Source organism: Amaranthus tricolor, chromosome 2, assembly GCF_026212465.1.
Source record: "Amaranthus tricolor cultivar Red isolate AtriRed21 chromosome 2, ASM2621246v1, whole genome shotgun sequence".
NCBI lineage: Eukaryota > Viridiplantae > Streptophyta > Magnoliopsida > Caryophyllales > Amaranthaceae > Amaranthus > Amaranthus tricolor.
In genome coordinates, this window is record NC_080048.1 from 24091879 (window position 1) to 24106535 (window position 14657).

The window sequence follows — 14657 nt, forward strand, 5'->3', positions numbered from 1 at the left end:
ACATACACATACACATACACATACACATACGAATACATTAATATATATATATATATATATATATATATATATATATATATATATATATATATATATATATATATATATATACATATATATATATATATATATATATATATATATATATATATATATGTATTACAAAGATTCTCTCAAAAACCCTTACACAAGGATAAAAATTCTCCATAAATAAAATCAATGAGTTGCACAAGAAAATATTATAAATTAATTGGCATTTTTAAAACAAAATTTTCTTGTAAAAATTCTCCCAAAATTACGTATGATTTAATGGCTCATACTAAGGCAAGTTTTGAAGAATAACCGAGTCCACTATTTATAGAGCTAAAATCGCTAAGAAAATGGAATAATCTAATCCATTATTCCTTTATCAAAAAGATCATGGGAGTAATGTGGATTAAACTACCAAACGGTTATTTCCACAATGACTTGAATTAATCAATCATACGTTTAAAACAACAATAACCGTTGTTCCCATTTTCTAAAAATAGGTTATGTTCCTTTTAAGCAGCAGTTTCACAAACAGCAGTTCCTGTTCCAGTACTAACTGTTGGAACGTTTTTGCTATTTATAGAAACGGTTATACTTAATAAAAATAGACATGATAACCTATTATCTAAGATAAAGACCGGTTAAAAATAATAGCAAAGACTTTTTCAACAACAGCTATTCCTATATTTAGCAAATCCAATATTTACTAAATATAGATCCTAAAATAAAGGATCTTTATTTAGAGACTCATACGTAAAGTAATTTTTAGAAAACCTTTTGCCAATTAACTATAATAATTAATAAATGCAACAAATTAATTTTATTAATACATCAACTAAAAATAATAATTAAAATAATAACCAGAATTTTCAATGGACGTAAGCTGACTCTAGTTCAGGAACAGTGCGCTGTCTCCAATTTCCAGTTTTGCTAGAACATCCAACTTAGGAACAGTAGACCTGCTGTCTCCATTTTACATCCCAATCGATATACTTCTTCTAACATCTTTTGGATCCTTTTGACACGTACATTTCCATGAACCAAGTCATAGGTACTATCAACGATCATAATCACGACTGGATATCGACCTACACACAATTTCTAAAAACATATTTGTTTAAATAAAGTGTAGTCATCATCAAAACTCAAGAGGTCCAACAATATATATATATATATATATATATATATATATATATATATATATATATATATATATATATATATATATATATATATATATATATATATATATATATATATATATATATATATATATATAATATCGGTGAAATTCAATGAGAAGAATGTTTGAAAAAGCCAAAAATTAGTAAAACGAATCCAAATCCTAACTTGACAATCGAGAAAATTGAAAAATAAAACAAAATCTAAATCGAAATGAAAAAAAGTGGATTTCACCACAGTATTTTATCTTTTCACCCATTTTACACACTAATCTGTTGTGAATATCTTTCTTTTGGGGTGAAAGTAGGAGGGTTTTACCATTTCTTTCTCTTGTCTAAAAGGTAAAAATTATATCACTTTTTGATCTCCTATATTCAACTTAATTTATGGTTCTCTTTAGTATGTATCTCCTAACTTTAAGATAACAAATATTTATCTCCCCAAAATTTGTCATACCACTAAACTGTTCTTATGATGTAAAGGTACAATTTTTATTATTTTTTAAAAAAAGGTCTAGTAAATTTTTCGTTGAGAATCAAATTTTGTCTCTGTATGTAGAAGAGTATAAGCTCTCTTTAATTCACTTGGTCATTATGGATTCAACTGATTTTTATTGAGTGAAACTGATTTTATTGAGTGAAACTGATTTTACTGTTCAAAACTGATTTTTATTGGTTCTAACTCATTTTTATTGTCTGTAATTAATCTTTACCTACTGTAATTGATTTTACTGATTGTAATTAGTTTTTGCTAATTGAAATTATTTTTTTACTAATTAAAACTGATTTATACTGATTATTTATTTTTAAGGTGAACTAAGCAGGGCCTAAAGTTCGATTTTAATGAACAAAAAAAATTTCTAAATTCAATTATGACCTATCTCTTTCCATTAGACTACCCTCTAGTAAAAACTCGAAAAATTTCATATGATAACCCTAAATTATTGTGTTTTCCATGAGCTAGACAAATTTTTTTTTTTTATAATTTATGTTGTAATCCTGAGGTTTACCAAGTAAACTGTGACCCTTTATCATAAAAAAACATTGGACATCCGTTGATTAAGAAAGAATGCCCAAGTCAAGTGACTGACCCTTCCCTCTTAATTGCTTAAAGTTCTTCGAAGGTTTTCTCTTAATTTCTCAAATTTTAAATTTTTACAAAATTTCTCCAATTATCATCCCCAAATCATCAAACTAACCTTAATTTTGCGTTAATTTCGCAATTTTAATCAAGGATGTCCAAGTTCAACCCAAAATTTTTACATTGGTAGGTGTAAATTTGGAAAAAAAATAGCTATGATTTGTATTGGGGAAAAAGATGAAATTGAATCTTACCATGAATTTAAAGGGATGACCAACATTTTTATAGCCCATGAATTAAACCAATAAATATAAAACGTTTTTTTTAAATAAAGGTCATGAAGTTTTTATTTGGTAAACCTTAAGATTATCATAACGTTTTTTGAAAAACTAGTTGTGGGGCCACGTGCTACGTATGTGGTCCTCCAAGTTTCACTATTGATTTTGAAGATAATAGTTGTGTATTTCAATTTCATGAAAATGATACCGAAAACTGTATGAGGCCCAGAGATCAAAGTATCTCATAACCCAGCAAATCTAGGAAAACATGTTAGAGACTGCTCTAGCATTCAATACCACCTTGTACTCCACTGAGATACCAAAAACTGTAAAAGAGGCCCTGAAAAATGAACACTAGAAGTTTGCTATAAAAGCTGAAATTGAGGCTCTAAAAACGAAACCAAACATGGGATAAATGTGTTCTTCCAAAAGGAAAGAATGTAGTAGGATATAAGTGGGTATTCACAGTCAAATACAGGTCTGACGACACCATTGAAAGGTATAAGGCTCGACTGGTGGTGAAAGGTTATACTCAAACCTACGGAATTGATTATTCGAAAGCTTTTTCCCCTGTTGCAAAGACTAATACTATCAGAAAAAGAGACAAAATATTCTCAGATAATTTAGAAAATATAATATTTAGTGTAATTAAATCCCTCAATTACAGGGATATTTTTTTCCTTTGTTTGTATCATATATGCACAGAATATATAATGTAAGAAACATAATTAAAACCCTAAATCAATTAGCTATATAGCCGTTTTTATTAACTCTGTTGAACAGACGTTTCTCTGACTTGATTGACGTTTAAATCAAGTTATTAGCACTGGTGCAGGAACCAAAAAAGTAAAAATTGAAACTTTTTGACGACTTTAAGTAGCCATACATATATTTTCATTGGACTTAGAAGGAATATAAACAGTAGAAAATTTCTTTGAGTTGAAAAAATGATTTGTCTTGACATTACTTTAAATACGAGGGAAAGCTGGTGAGCAACACTCATCACTCATAGGTCAGGTCATAAGCCATTATCCTTTACCTGTAGCAATATACTACACAAAATCCCACCCGTAATAGCACCCATAAACGAAAGTACATGGCTAGAATGTACATATTCGAGCCATAAAAAATTTCTTCTAGCGTGGTGTGTTCTCTCTTTGTACTTAAACTCCCTCTCCATCTAGAAGTTTCCATATTCCGAACAGAATATCTCAGGTAGAATTTCCTTAGGACATAAACTTACTTGTACACTACAATTATTTAATCAACCAACTTGGTGATCTCATCAATCATCACATCATTTGAAAAACTGCTTCAATGGTGATGGTAGCATGAATTCTAATATAGACCGACATTTTTTAGGGAAATTATTAATGGTATTTCTAAATTTTTGCAATTTATCAATAGTACTTTTAAATTTTTTCAATCATCAATGGTGTCCTCATGTTATTGAGCGTCTTATAACCGTAACATAATTTAATTTTTCCGTCTAAAATCATCCAAAACTGTTAACTTATTTCTTTTTCTTTTATTTTTTTATGATTTAAATTGAAAAATGAAAGGAAAAAAAAAAGTTAACGATTTTAGACGATTTTGAACGGAAAAAAATTAGAAAAAGTTATGGTTATAAGATGCTCAATAACAAAAGGGTACCATTGATAATCGAAAAAACTTAAGATTAAAATTGATATAATCCGAAAACTTAAAAGTATCATTAATAATATCCCTATCCCTATTTTTTTTATTGTATCTATTTTCATTAGAGCTTGTTTTGTCTTCGGAGTATAAAATTAGATCATTCATTTATATAATTCCGACATCCTTGATTTCAACAAATTAGTGACACCAGGATTACAGTGTAACAGGAAGAACTATTTTGAAATCGAGTATAGTTTGAACAAATATACTTCCAGTACAAAGGTTGTTTTCTTCATACAAGGAAAATCGAACAGATAAAATATGTAGATATATAAAACATAAGATGAACAGAATTAGAGAATAAAACACACATAGAAAGCTCCAGACACAATGAGAGACAATCAGACATAGAATTAGGCGTGAAAAGAGAGAAAAGAAGTTCAAATATTATAAAGAATGTCTGGAAAGAGATTTTAGCTATGCGATGCGATAAAAGACATAAGGAGCAGCCAAAGATTTCGCACACAGGACATCAAAGATAAAACTCAAGCATTGTTATGTTCCGAGTCGAACAAAAACATCTGAACTTGGTCATCTAAAGCCTCATAAAATCAACTACAGTTGTAAGCTAGAAAAACTACCTACGATATTGTGATCGAACAGAAGATTAACGGTCCGTTTGGTCAATAGTGCGTGAACTGGTAATAGGAATAATTTATAGTATAAAATTTCATCAAAAGTTCTATATTATTCCCATGGTAATAAAACTTTGATCACAAAAAAGGTTTTTGTTTATAAATTTCTATTACCACATAATACCATCTCTCCCAATAATAATGCATTGGAATGAATATTATAAAGAAAATAAGATGATTGAAGTTGAACAAGCATAGCCATCAAGGTAATCAAACAATTTTTCAACTAAAATTACACTAATTTTTCATTCTTATTACCACCATTTACTAATATCTACCAAACAGGTGATAAAGATAATTGCATAAAGAAAGAATTTATAGACATAAAAAAATATGCAACTCCTTGTGGTGTTTCAAGTTTCTACCATCATTGAAAAGCATAGCAAAGTGAAAACGAATTAAACTAGCAGTTTATATTTTTCCCTCGGCAAAACCTTAGTTGTACAACCACATTTTACTGGACCACTACATATCTCAAGAAACGGAAGAAAAATTAGTTAAGATCAGAACAAGGATATGAGTGATAACCAAAACTGTTTTTAACAGAGGTTTTAAATATATGGAGTTATGCAAAATATGATAAAATGTTTTAAAAAAAATGATTGTAGTAAAAAACGAAAACAACTCCAAAAACACTTATAGATGACCATAAAACTAACAGACATTTCAACACAGACCAAATGTATTCATTCAATATACTAAAGAATGAATCCTGTAAACTTTTTAACATCCTCTATTTTTTTTATTAATCAATAATCACTAAACAAGTTTCTAACTATATATCTAACTCACGGCGTAAGAAAAACTAATAAACCTACAAATTAAACTATATATTCCTAGGAGATCCTAGAAGCAGCAGTGCTACCTAAACAAGTATATCACTTGCTCACCTTCATCTGTAGGAAGTTCTAATATTTCTGCATCAACTTGGTGATATTCCTCAATTTTTCGCCGGGCACCCTTGATGATTACATACTCGCAATTTTTAGTATCTGTTTGTATCACAATCTCATGTCTGCAGCAGGCTGACTTCATTGTCAAACTCACAAAAAATTAAAAAGTTCATAGAAAAGCCACAATCATGGGAAAAAGAAGCTTCACATATAAACAATTGAAGGTTTAAAAAATTGTTTAATCAACAGAAGAAGCAACTGTAAATACTAAAAATCCCACCCAATTTACAAAAAACTTAGCTGAAGCTCACAAATATGAAAAGAATATCCCATAAGAGACAAATAAGTGACAATATATAAGAATATAGATTTGCACTTGAAATAAAACGTTCAAAATACATGTCATGATTTAATAATTTGAAAAAATTACATGCCCTTTCTACGTGTATAATATAGTTCCTACAACTGTACCTCCTTGCGCAAGCTGCAAAGTATAGAATTTTACAGTAACTGATATCATAAGTTGAGAAAAGGGAAAGCATAGTTGAGTGCTTCTACAGTCGTACCCGATACATCTGCGGCAAAGTGCATCAGACTATCAATTCCAAATTTGACCTGCAATGGGAGCACAAAATTAGAGGGCAAGAGAAACTTTTAATCATACAACTTTTCATAACACATATATCCAATATTCACAGAGTCCCATTTTGAGACTCCCTTACATACTTCTATAAAAAGTGATAGTAGATATTAATTACATACCCAAAATTGACTACATACCACATAGAGGGCAACCTATATATTCATTAAAGGACCCAAGTTAATATTCAATGTAGCAAATTGACTCCTTATAAACCCAATAAGTATAGAATATTCAAATGAATATCACATTAGAGTTAGTTACAATGAACTCTCAAAAAGAAGGGTGAGTATTCTGAGAACATAAGGATTATAATCTGTACCAAAGTCACACATCTATCTTGCCTTCCATCGCCAACAACAAACCTGATTTAGCTTTATATCAGCACCATATTTAACGTCAGATCTAATAGCAGTAGCAAACTTTAGAGGGTAACAAAAATATACATGCTTCTATAAGCATCAAAGATTCAGGGTTTATATAAGATCCAACAAAATTAGATACCAAGTATGATTAAAATAAAGAAAAAATGCTTACTGAAAATAAAGAAAAAATGCTTAATGTGTGCACAATGTCTTGCTAATTATGTTGTAGAATTGGACACACCATTGAAAGGGAAAGAAAAGAGAAACAACAAATTCTGTCATCAACTCATCTGACATTCAAACCCTAAAAACACTAATCAAAAAGCAAACCCTAAAATGAATTAATCAAACCATAAAAACATTAATCAAAAACTACATTTGTGAAAAATATATGAATTAATAAACCCTATAAAAGCTAAACCCTAATTTTCACCTAAAAGAACCAAAACCAAACCCAAAATTGACAAAAGAAAAACTTAAAAACAAAAAAAAAAACTAACCTTAGTCTTCATCACCACTTTCCCTCGCCATCATCGAAAGAGAGAGTGAGAGAGTGAGAGAGTGAGGAGACGGTAGAAGAAGGCAGAAGAGGAGAGATACAGGTGAAGAACCAAACTAAAATCATATATATATATATATATATATATATATATATATATATGATTAAATAAGAAAAATTTTAAAATAAGAAATATGAGAAGGATTTTTGTTTAATTTTATTTTATTACTATATATACAAAAAAAATACTATGTTATAGATTAAGAACATTTTAAAAATTATTTCATAATTACCTTTCTACGTAACATAATTACTTTTACAATTATGTGTTTTTGGCTCAATAGTGATTATAAATTTTTTTTATTTTAGTGAAATCAAAGGTGTAAAGTCCTTCTTACCCTTTTCATTTTAAACCCTTCTCACTGGGTCCCTCCCTTATATATATATATATATATATATATATATATATATATATGAGTTTGGCAAAAAAAAAAAAAATAAATGAAGTTGCTGCTCCTGATTTTGTCAAATTAAACAAAGTTTGGGTCCTGATTTTGTGACCCAGCAAATAAGTAATGCGAACCAAGGAAATTCAACAAATTTAGGCACCTATATTAATTCCTACAAAAGTTTGGAACGTCTTGAAGTTGTTGCTGCTGATTTTGTCAAATTCAGGTCGAATTACATCCCAACTTCGTGCGAATTGACAATTGGCTATTTGGCTGCAGCTTCTGTTTAGGTCGAATCTCCAATCTCGACCGAATCAATCCTCAACAATTTGACCGAAGCCCTGTACAGCCGCATCCCTTGTTTTGTGCGGTCCATTTATTCAAGTCATATTAGGTTGAGTCCGAGTCGGTATAAGATCAGAGTCGGATTCACAGTCGGGTCAGAGTACCAGTATTTTAATGAGGTCCAACTCTTGTCCTTCTCCAAATTGGAAGCGGACTATAAAATCGATTTCAGAGCCAACTATTTTTTTGGATTCAAATTGGGTAAGATTAGAGGCAGATTGTGATTTAATTGGCATCACTATGCCAGATAACTATAAATTATAAGGGCAACATCAGTACATATTTGTAGCCCATTACATTTTTGTAGCCCAAATACCTACATTGAGCAACAAGCAAGTCCAAATGTTGAAGTTTGGGGACAAATAATTATTTTGTAACCCAAGTGTCAAGTTATGGGCAACAAAACTACCATGTAGCCCAAATGTGTAGTTTTTAGACAACAAAAATTACTTTGCACCTAAATGTTACGTATTGGGCAACAAAAATTAACTTCGTATCCCAAATGTTGCGTATTGGGCAACAAAAATTCTTTATAGCCCATATGTTCTGTATTGTGCAACAAAAATTACTTTGTTGCCCAAGAGCTGACTTTGCGTCCATTAATAATTTGTAGCCCATGATCCCTACGTCAAGTGATAATTGTAGCCCATATTTTAGTATGTGCCACAATTTTTTTAGCCAAAAGTGGAAAAGTTTGTCGCCCAATAACCATTTTCTTGTAGTGCTACCAACGTACATCCAAATATTATGCAGCGAAGATATGAACTATATAAGGAGTCACATGTTGCATATAAAAGGAATCATACATCCGAAACTTCACAAGTAATATAAGAGCTACAAAGCAATTGGCTACTTGTATAACAATTGCTACGATCGTACTCCACTATTTCCCCCAATGCAATGCAAAAGAAGCTCCTATACCTGTTATGCCAACTATGATCCTCCTGCTCCTCAAAATAATAACCATAGTCAAATGTATCATAGCAGGTGTAACAGACTCAATTTCGTAACCTCAATTATCCAATTAATTATCCTTTTTCTCCGATTTAAAATTTATTAATTACCCGATTACCAAAATCAAACCGCCAAAATTCCTTAAACCTTATTATCATTTTCAAATAACCCAAAAAGCTTAGTTATTATTTATATTACGAGAATTGTTACATTTTAAAATCTTTTTACGATTTAATTAACGTCTACGTTTTAAACTCGTTTTCCACAACAATTTGCATAACGATTTTTTTTAATAACTTTACAACTTTAATTTTCGTCAAAATCTATTTTATACTTCTAAGAAATTATTTATTATTTCATGTTACAAAAAAAAGTTCTTTATTTATTTTACGATTCGTCAAAACATAATATTGCGTTTTAAGTTATTTTTCTTAACCGAACTTTTTTAAATTATTTTTTTCGACTTTATAACTTTGATTTATATGTTTTGACACAAATTATATTTATGAATATTATCATCAACTTTAAAGTGTATTTTTAGCAATTTTGAATACAAACTAAGTTAAATTTCAATACCAAACCTCAAGCAAACCTATCCATTATTTTGATGTACACCTACTAGCACCAAAATAAGATAAATTTAAACTAAAAAACAGCTCCAAATAGCCCCTACAACCAGCCCTCTCTTCCCCTAAGAAAACATCATCATTTCACTATATCTTCACTTATACAAGCCACCTAAAGGTTCTTACACATATCCTAGCCTACCTAGACTTGCATGCACCACCATTAGTCCATTTTTAAGCATGATAAACCCCCCAAATCAGCCCCTACAAGCTGATTATATTCCCTCCCCATGTCTCTTTGATTTTTACTCATCCTTCCTCCTTAATACACACTTAAACACATTCCTAACTTTCCTTTATTTTTTTTTTCCTTATGTTCTTTATGTTTTAGTTGAAGAATCCCTTGAGGAACAAGCTTAACATCATCCATTTTCAAGTCAAGTTCATCAAATTTTCTCTCTTAAGGTAAGGTTTGTCCATTTAAAAATAAAGGGGATGAATGTTTACACATCACCTTACTAACTTGAGTTTTGTTTAAATAGGTTGAGAAGTATTTTTTGTTCTCTTTCAAGCTTGGATTATTATTTTTCAAGAACTATTTTGAGAGATTATCATTCTTGGAGCTTCTTGAAGAATATATTATTTTGGGAGCATTTTCTTATTTTATTCTCTATTTTGGTCTTAGTACCACTTGATAGCTAAAATGGTACACACTCTTAACTTTTTTACTACGTGACTTTTATATTATATCTACTTGGATATGTGAAAGATATGACAATATGTTAGATTAATTTAATTTTAGCGTGCATGTTCACTCAAAGTAAGAATATCACAATTTTTTTGTGTTAAAAGAAGTGTTTATTATAAGTTTAAGTATATGCATGTTATAAATTGAAAATTTATGATGTTTTTATATATAATAATGTTAGAAATGTTATTTACATGTTTATATTATAAATATTCAAGTATTGTGATTCTTACCCGAAATCGATATTAAATTAAAGTCACGAAATAAAAATACATAAATCTGAAAAATTTTCATTTATATAATGTTATTGATGGATATATATTTTATTATGTGTATTTTTACTTTAATGTTCATGCATGTAAATTTTATGAATTTCTATTATGTAAAAATACGTAAAAGCGGTGTTTTGTGATGTTTTTGTGAAGTTCTTGTTATGAATAAATTTTTTGTGGGCTTAGAAACTTTAGGAGTATATTTAATATGAAATTTACAGTAGTTAAAAATTAGAAAATCATTTAGGTTCATTATCGTAAAATAATTTCATTAAAATGGTCAATTATGGAATTTCAAGTAATAAAATATGTTCTAATATATTAAAATGGGTTAAATGTATTATTAATGGATAAATTAGTTAATAAAATCATATTATTATGTCTCCTACAAGTTTGAACCAGAATATAAATTTTTGGCATTTTTTTATGAATTTTTACTAAGTATTGGCTACTTATTGAAAAAACGCAAAAATGTTAAAATATGAAATAAATACTAAATGGACTATTTTTTAGTTGAAATTTTTATGAGGCTCTTATATGGACATTAGGTTTGGAATTTGATCATTGGATAAGCTTATACCACCATCTATTGACCCTTGTGAATTTTAAATAAAAAGGTAAATCCAAAATCGATAAAATATAATTTATATGGACTATTTTGGACTTGAAAATTTTATGAGACACTCTCAACACAGTAGGATTATATGAGAACCCTTGGACAAACTTTCGTGGACATTTAAGGACATTAATAATTTTATATCAGTTTATCGGTAAATTGGCAAAACAATTTAGTTGAAATGCATTGGCTTGTTTTTATTGAACTTTTTGGTCCAAAACTAACTTCATTTAGCTTCTGGACATCTAATATATTTTTTTAGAATATTTTTATTGGTTGTTATGGATTTTTAATTAATTTATATGTTTAATCGATAAAAATTTCTTATTAAATATTACGAAAATTTTTCCTTAAGTTTTATAAGTTTATATAGTCTTGTAAAGAACTTATATAGCCCCTAGAACCTTGTCATAATTTGTGAATTTTTTTTATGGTAGTCTTTTAATTATCGAATTAGCAAATATGTTGACTTTTCCTTTAAAGGATGTTGACTTGGAGTTTGACTAGACTAGGTTTGACTTATAGCAATGTGAAATAAATAACATAGAGTCTTGTTTGAAATTATGTGTACTTGGATGAATGACTCTAATAGTAAGGAAATGTCGAACCACGGACCGACGTGTAATATGACGCCCGTGTTTCCCGGTACGTAAAAATGTGGGGTTAGACAGAGGGTCTGAGAGAGTCCCATCCTGTAGAAGCTCGAGCATAAAAATTGGTGGAGTGACGTCTCCTATCACAGTTAGAGTGTAGAACATGTTCCTTCTCTAGCCAAACCCTTACATATATCAGATAGTCATTATTATGTGTTTTGTGCAAATGTGATTTTTGGGTCTAAGTAGAACCATTGGATGAACCCTATAGTTACCAGGTGTAGGTGACTGTAACCAATACGTTATTTACATTCGTGTGATGAATGTGAAAAATTGTTGAAAATATTCCAGAATTGAAAATGAGAAATGAGAACTGATGAACTTAAAATCAAGGCTTGTAATGTACTTTTGCATATCTCGTGAATATATTATGATTGTCATATTATTATATTGTTGAGGAGTTTGTACTCGGCGTTAGGTGCTGATTCCGTATCAAAAGGCTGGCATCCATATCATGGATGGCCGTATTTTGCAGGAAGGTTTAGCTTCAGGTTTCAATCCAAGCCGCAACATTTACTATATATCGAGAACTTAGCTGCTTTTTGTACCTTTCATGATGACTTGATTATGATGTATCTTTTTTTGTATTTTGAACAAACAATATTTCTTATCAGATGAAATATTTTACTATTTTATTTTAAAGAATTTGAGTTTGTATGATTTGAAGTTTTTTTAACAGTTCGCCATTATTATTATTATTATTATTATTATTATTATTATTATTATTATTATTATTATTATTATTATTATTATTATTATTTTAGTAATCATAAATTTATTTTTTTTATTATAAATATGTTAGGGTCCGTTTGGTTCAGTGAGCAGGATTGGAATGGTATAGAACCCCATACCAGGATGGTATGGATTCAGAACCCCATACCAGACTAAAACTGTTTGGTTCAATCCTGTAATAGATATTCAATCCATTCACACTGTTTGGTTCAATTATGGAATGGATTAAAGTAGTACATACTATCTTTATTTTCATCTCTAATACAAAATCTAACTTATTCATATTCAATTCACCATTCTAACACTTATCCATACCAATATCAAGATTTAAATTATATTAAACTAAAATTTATGTATTTATCTAAAACTTAATTATTAAAGCATTAATTTAACAAGGAGGAGCTCATACAAATGGGGAAAAGATAGAAGAGGCGCGCGTAGAGAGGCCCCTGCGGCTGCTGGGCACTGCTGCTGCTTGCGGTGGAAGGGTAGCGGTATGCTGAGCTGGCTGGTGGCGTTCAGCTGGTGGTCGGCAGCCGCAGTTGACTATGGTGGCTGGTTCTTTGTGTGGGTGGAAGGAAAGATGAAGAGAGCAAGAGGGGGTTTAACCGTTTAATGAAGAAGGAAAAACAAACAAAGGGAAAGCGAAGAACAGCGGGAGCAGGAGGCCACCGGTGAGAACAGAGAACCGAAGAACCGAAGAACCGAAGGTTGAAGGAGAAGTGAATTTCAGAGGAGGCGGAGGAAGATTGAAGAACAGGGAAGTGAATTTCAGGGATTTTGAATTAGGGTTTGTATATGGGGGGAATGGAGTTTGAAACTTTGGGGGGTAGGAGGGTATGAGATTTTAGGGAATGGAATGGTATGAGAATCCATTTCGGTATGAGATCCCAATGTAAAATTACAAAACCAAACATTGGAATGGGTTGTCATACCATTCCATACCAATAAAAATCACCAACCAAACACACCCTTAGTGTTTGAATTTGTATATGAAAGAAATTTATTAAAACTAATTCATAAATAATTTAATGTAATTATAAAATCTTCAAATATTATTAAAATAATTAAACGAATTATGTCGTAAAATAACAAGGTGTTACAATAGGTTAGAAGAAGGCAGAGAAAGATGAGGGACAAAGAAGCAAAAGAGGGAAAGAAGAAATGAAAAAAGAAATGGCGTGCAATCTCAGCTCTTCCAAAGTGACACGCAGGAAAATCTGAGCAAAAGAAGAAAACACTGTTCATTTGATCGAAAATGAACAGTATTCCAAAGTTGTTCACATTTTATAGGTAACTAGATAGATTCACGTGTAAAGCACGATACTATATTATTTATTAATATAATTATACTAATATTATTTTATACTATTAATTCATGTAGAATATAAGCTTAATCACTAATTTTTTATATTCGTTATAATAATAAAATTATCAAAGCGAAGAAATAATTTGTTATACAATTATATTAAAACATACATGTGAAAAAAAGATTCCATCAATCAATAAAAATTTATCAAATTAATTATTGTTAAGCTACATTGATGAAATCATAAAATCCAAGTAAGTCAAGAAATGTCCGTTAATAATTTTTATTAAATTTTAATTATTGCAATTTTAACATGCAATAGAATACTCTATTTAATATAAAAAAAATATCAATATTAATATTAATATCAATAGAAATGTCCGTTAATATTTTTTATTATTGTAATATCAATATTTTTTTATGATTCCATCATTGAAAGATTTTATATGTTCCATCAATATATTATATTTTAATTCAATTTGTAGATTTTTATCATGTATGATTAATTATAAAATAATTAAATTGACTATAACATACTACTATAATATAATTTTTGAGCTTAAGACTTAAGATTTTGTATATGAAAATAGAAAATTAATATTTTATTTTTGTCTTTTAGAGGTTGGATCACTTTAATTTTGGTGACGGTTTAATGAATCAAGTTTTAATTTTCTTTATGATATGGGATAAAAAAATTATAGGTTTATATAAAG

The 14657-nt window shown here is 29.5% G+C and overlaps 1 long non-coding RNA gene across 1 annotated transcript; it reads right to left on the minus strand.

Moving 5' to 3' along the window:
- Positions 1-6151: 6151 nt before the first annotated feature.
- LOC130805215 (uncharacterized) lies at positions 6152-7411 on the minus strand. The gene is made up of 2 exons (XR_009040167.1): positions 7302-7411; positions 6152-6411 (listed from the first exon to the last, which is right to left on the minus strand). It is a non-coding gene; the product is annotated as an uncharacterized LOC130805215 (long non-coding RNA).
- Between the last annotated feature and the right edge of the window lie 7246 nt (positions 7412-14657).